The sequence below is a fragment of the Perognathus longimembris genome, chromosome 9, assembly GCF_023159225.1.
Source record: "Perognathus longimembris pacificus isolate PPM17 chromosome 9, ASM2315922v1, whole genome shotgun sequence".
NCBI classification, from domain to species: Eukaryota; Metazoa; Chordata; class Mammalia; order Rodentia; family Heteromyidae; genus Perognathus; species Perognathus longimembris.
This window is the reverse complement of record NC_063169.1, coordinates 61,769,424-61,775,423: the sequence shown is the minus strand read 5'-3', so window position 1 is coordinate 61,775,423 and position 6,000 is coordinate 61,769,424.

Here is a 6,000-nt window from a genome sequence, read left to right as displayed (position 1 = left end):
TTTGAGGTAAGCCTGGCATTCTTGAGCAATTTTTTTTTTAAAAATTCTTGGGACAGGGCCAAGGTATCTTAGGGAGAGAGACAGGACACATTGTAATTTGGACACACGAAGACAAAAGCAATTCAATTAAATAGAAAAAGGCGACCTCACCTTGGGTGAGCAAATCCCACTGGTTAGTGATTTTCTGAGCTGGGACAAACTGGAAGCTCTTGGTATTCCCTGACTTCTCTTACGGGTCCTTTCGGCCCCTGTCATATTTATGGAAACGGATGAGCAGGTAGGAAAGTGTCCTTGCAAACAAAGTAGGTAGCAAACAGGTAGCAAAGTGTCCTTGAACAGAATTTCTGTGTATGACACTTTGAAACATGGTTTTGAATTTATTTCTTAGGAATCCAATAACATACATTGGCCGGGTGCTAAGGGCTCCTGCCTGGAATCCTGGCTAGTCAAGGGGTTGAAATCTGAGGATTGCACTTCAGGAAGCCAGCCCGGGAAGAAAAACTCCTGAAACTCTTATCTCCAATAACTTAGCCAATAAAAGCTGGAAGTGGAGCTGTGACTCAATGCCTAGAGTGCTAGGCATGAGCGAAAGAGCTCAGGCTCTGAGTTCAAGGCCTAGGATTGGCTTTAAAATAATAACATTATTATTATTATTATTATTATTGAGAACAACACCATTCTTTGTAGGTTTGGGCCCCTTCCTGAGTGCTTTCTGGTCCTGACAGCCAGTGTTTAGCCTGGGCACCGGTGAGGACCGGTGAGGTGGGGGGGGGGAAGGGGAGGGCTCTGGTCATTCCCAGGGGAAGGGGGGGGGGGCTGAGCAGGGCTGCTCAGGTCCTGCTGGAAGTCCAACTTTGGATGGTGGTACTCAGAGAGGTAGAAAAGGAAGGATGGGGAGAAGATTCTGAGTTGGGAATGCAATTCAAATCAGGAGAGACAGAGGAATCTAAAAGAGAATGTTCCAGAAACACTGAGACAAAAGAACCCATGACAGGAACCGGGAGGGAGTGGCAGTCGCGAGGAGGGGCTGGCCTGCTGTCTATGGATGGTTATTTCCTGAAGGGGCCTGCTGCGGGCGTGGACCGGCCCAAGCCGGCTGGGGTCTGTGTTATCTAGACCACTGAACCCAAAACCCATCTCTCAAATCCCACTGTGAGCCCCCCAAATACCGCAGCGTCCTCCCCCTCTGCCGCCCGCTCCGGGCTCGCCAGGGCAGGTGTTCTCAGCCAGCGCTGGCCAGCGCGGTAGCGTGGAGAGCAGGTGTATGCCTTTTTCTGCAGGGGGACTGTGGGCAGCACCCACCCCTCGGGGTCCCATGGCGATGCCGGCCCGCTTCTCTCCCCGCACCGCTGCCGGGCCGCAGCACAGAAGCCTTGCTCTCTCTCTCCAGGGAGGGACATGTCATCTGGAAGGCTAAGCTTCGCCGGCGCCAACCACACTGCTGAGACCCCTCACAAGCCGTCCCCATGCCTGCCCTGCAGCCGTGAATAATGAGGCCAAACACAGCGGCAGCAGCTCTGAATCCAGACAGCTGCGGCTTTCTGGGGTGAGATGAGGTTTTGGATGCAGTATCTCGTCGCTTGCGTCCCCGGGGCCATCGCTGGGTTTCGCAGATGGAACGACAGGTCTGCTCTTCTCAGGGGGGTTTGCTCCCGTGGAATTCTGACTCCCCCTCATCGACCCTCAGAGTCCCAGACGCCAACTCCGGACGAGAATTCTCGAATTCTTTATCTCCTGAATGAATTCTATGTCTCTGTAGAATCCGGAGAAGCCAAGTCATTTTGAGACGCAGTTCAGGTGAGCCCCAGGGTCTTATTCAGAGGGCACCGGAATAAAACGAGCCATGGGCAGAGCGCTCAGCTGTTCTTTGTAGGGCCCCTGGCGGCCCATGGGGGTGCTGGCTGTGAGCGCACAGGGGCTCCCCGGTGGCGTAAGTGACCTCAGGTGCGTAGGAGTTCACTGAGATCTGGGTTGCCGGTGCCGACCGCTCTCATGACAGTGTCAAGTCCTTCAAGACGTGAGCCATCAAGTGTCACTCAAGTGAAATTCCACTTAAAGTTGCATCCAATGGGCTTGGCATCTAAAGTTGAAGACTTTTTAGAGTCATTAAACACTGCTTCTCTCCAAACTTGAGCCTTCAGTGGGCGGGGGGGGGGGGGGGGAAGGGGGAGGCTCGTGTGTACACACAGACACCCACAGAAATGTAGGAAACGGAGGCTGGTCACCAGCTCTGGGAAAGAAGAAAGAAGCGGGGCTCCAAGGACCCAAGGGTGCCGAAACCTACCAGTGGCCAGTCACCCTTCCCCTAGGGCGTGCCAACAGGTGCTTTGGCTAGAGGGCACTTGCAGGATCCTAGAGGGCTTATGCGTTCCTCCTGCCGCCACCACACTTGGTTTCAGGGGTGTTGGTACCCAGGGCCCACACTCCAGCTGGCACTGGGCAGTGAGGATTGCTTCAGGCCGTCCTGCTGTGCCTCCTCCGCTCCCGTCAGAGCAGTGCCCTCTGGTGGCCATGTGCTGCAGTTACAGCTCCCTGTGTGGTAAAAGAGGCCTTTCAGCCCAAGCACCTTTCAACCCAGCGCCTGCATCCTGGTTAAACAGTACGAGCTGGAAGGCTTTCTGATAGGAGAGGGTCTTTCTCCCCTCTCTGCTCCCTGGAAGGTTGTGACGCTAAAGACTTGTCCCATTCTTAGTTCCTCATCTTTTCTCCTTCTCACGACGCCCTCCCTGCCCCCCCCCCCCCCCCCCCGTCTTCTTGTTGGGAAGGTTTGGGGGTAGTAGCTGCTCTTCCTGCCATTCCCTGCTTGGCTGTTTTCCTATGAACTCTGTTCACCTTGTCTTAATAAACACACTTGTGTGGTTAAATCCATTGCCTTTCCTCCTAAGAGTGTTAAATTGAAGAAATTAAAAAGAAAAAAAACACCTGATGAATTAAGCAAATGGCCAGCCTGCAGACGCGGAGCAGGTGCTAAGAGCCCTGGGTGAGGTAGGGGAGGGCCGGAGGGAGTCAGCCTTGGTTCCCGTGCCTGTTATTTGCCCTATCTGTATGGGGCACCCCGGGGACTGGTCAGCGGGTCAGTCAAGTCAAAGCTGCTGCTAAAGGACCTTGTGTCTTGAATCTGTTTCGGTATTAAGTAAGGTGGCAGCGCTTTCCCCAAACACTTGGGTAGGAAGGCTCTCTGGGGCCAGATTCAGCCCTGGGTAACAATTGGGAGATGGGTAGGAGAGGCTTTCTTCTACCCTGACTCTGAGGGGAATGTAAACTGCAGTGAGAACACCAAAGATGAGCTGAGGCCCTGGGGTGGATGTTTGAGGTTCCAGAACTTGTAAAGAGTGATTAGGGAACAAGGACACCGAAGGACACTGTCAGGCGGCCTCAGGGAAGAGGAGGGAATGGCTGCTCCCCAGAGAGAGGAGATGGTTGTGGCAAAAAGAGTGAAGATTACCTACATTAGGAAAATGTGAAGTTTGGAGAGATTTCTTTTCTTTTGGTCAGTCGTGAGGCTTGAACTCAGGGCCTGTGTGCTAACACTCTACCACTTCAAGCCACAGCTCCACTTCCAATTTGCTGGTGGTTAGAGTCGCACAGACTTCCCTGCCCAGGCTGGCTTTGAACCATGATCCTCAGATTTCAGCCTCCTGAGTAGCTAGGATGACAGGTGTGAGCTACAGACACTTGGCTAGCTGGATCTATTCTTTTTTTTTTAAGGACAATATCCACTACCAACTACTTTCACACATACACACAGATGGCCTTACATCTTGTATGCTTTCAATGAGGTGTCAAACTTAGTTTTATTTTCCAGTGGACATATATTTGACTATAACTGTCTCTTTTAAAATGCAAATACATATACTAAAGTGGAATGTACAGCCATATGCCAGTTCACACTGAGTTAAAAACTTTTAAGGATCAACTCTACCAGGGGTGTGACTGTTCTTAGTGTCTCCATATTACCTGAGGGTCACAGAGGCAAAGCAGTTGGCGGCCATTCGCCGCACAGGAATCCAAGGAAAGGACGAAGGCGGAGGTGTAGGCTTTGCTGGCTTTGTGGACTTGGTGGGCTCTACCACCGGTGCCCTCACAGGCGCCGTTCAGTTCCACCATCTTGCAGTGTTGGCTTTCAACTCAAGGGCCTCCTTCCAGCAGGAATGCCTGGCCTGACCTAACGTGTGTTCTCTGCTCAGTGGCGGAGGGGAAGCCCCAGCTACTCAGAAGGGGAGGGGTCCGTTTCCCCCAAAGGAAGTGCAGGGTGTTAATAGCTTTAAAAAAAAAAATAGGTGGATGGCACTGGAACATGGTAAATGACACAGGACTCCAGGTAGTCACACACAGTGAGACCCAAACAGGATATTCTTAGCAGAGGAACAAAGGTGCTGTGCCGTATACCTCTGATCATATAAGAGAATACTTACTGAAATGAACTCCACGAAACGGAAACAAGAGACTTTTTCCTTTGTTGCTGTTCTTGTTTTCTTTTCATCTTGTTTGTTTTTCTGTCTTTGGGAGGGTAAGGGGGACACAGAAATGTTGGGGCTGAGAGTGAACCACATGCATTAGTGGTACTCACTAGATACGGAGCTGTGGGAGGAGATGGGAGGGAAAAACTGGGAGGGAAAGGGTGACACCGTTCAAAAAGAAAACGTACTTACGGGACTTACATGACTATAACTCCTCTAGATGTCACCTTTATAATAAAAAAGGAAGAAGAACTAGGTGGATGAGCCAGCTGTCAAGGACCTGCTTTCTGCTGATCAATTCAAGGGGAAGATTCAGGAAAGCTGGAGGGCAGGACCCTGGGAGCTCTTTTTGAGTCAAGAAGAGAGGAGAGAAGAGAGAGGAGGGGAGAGAGAGAGAGACAAAGAGAGAGAGACAGAGAGACTACACAGAGGCTGGGAGATTGTGCAAATTGACTGAAGGACCCAGAGAAACTCAACGGGTGGTTTGTGTGTGCCAGTACTGGAAGCTGAACTCAGAGCCTGGAACACTTGCTTGGCTCTTTTGCTCTAGGCTGGCACTGTCCCACTGGGGCCCCGCCTCTGTTTCTGGCTTTTTGCTGGTTCTTTGGAGTTAGAGAGTCTCACAGACTGCTCCTTTTGCTCAGGCAGGCTCGGAGGCCAGCCAGCCTCCCAAGTAGCTATGATTACAGATGTGAACCACTGGCTCCCATCTACCTTCGAAGTCCTGAAGAAAACAAGATGCAGATTCAATTGGAGAAATTTATTTACTTTTTTTTTCTAGGTACATAGATGACATCATTATAGACAAGTTTTGATACATAGGAAAACCCTTCTGTCCACCTTTTTTTTTTTCTAAATGAAACATCACAATAAATTTTTTTTTACAATTTTTTTTAAAACAATACACAGCTTTCTTGGGCTGAAGCAATTGCAATAACATATTGGTACTGGTATATTACAGCTACTTACAACGTTTAAGAACAGCAATGGAGAAAAATAAGTTATTTAAATATTGATTTCATATACAGAAAGTGCAATGTTGTTAGTTGTTATATAACTTGCTTGACAGTATGTTTTCTCTATCAATTTAAAATCAAGATAACTTGGACTCAGACGGTTTTATATATATATATATATTTATATACTTTTAATTTTTTTCTGAACAGAATACAGTACCACATGCAGCTGAGACTTGGTGAACTGACTTTTTTTAAAATCCCTGCAGTTATAAAAGCAAGCTCTTGCTACGTTGGGGACTGGATTCCAATTTCAACCATACCTGGGTTCCAGACAGAGAAAAGAGCCTTCAGTGAGGCAAGGCCATGAAAAAGTGATTTCGTCTTGGTGGTTTGGGAATGTCAGTCATTAGGATTAACTGTATTTCTTTTCCAGCCCAGCTGTTTCTGTACATAACAACATTCTGCGTAGCTACCTGAGCCGAACTGCCCTTTCAGGTTTCTTTTGTGCTTGCCAAAGACAACGATTCCCACTGTCACTCAAAATTCTGTACCAAATACGAACGGATTGAAAATGGATATTG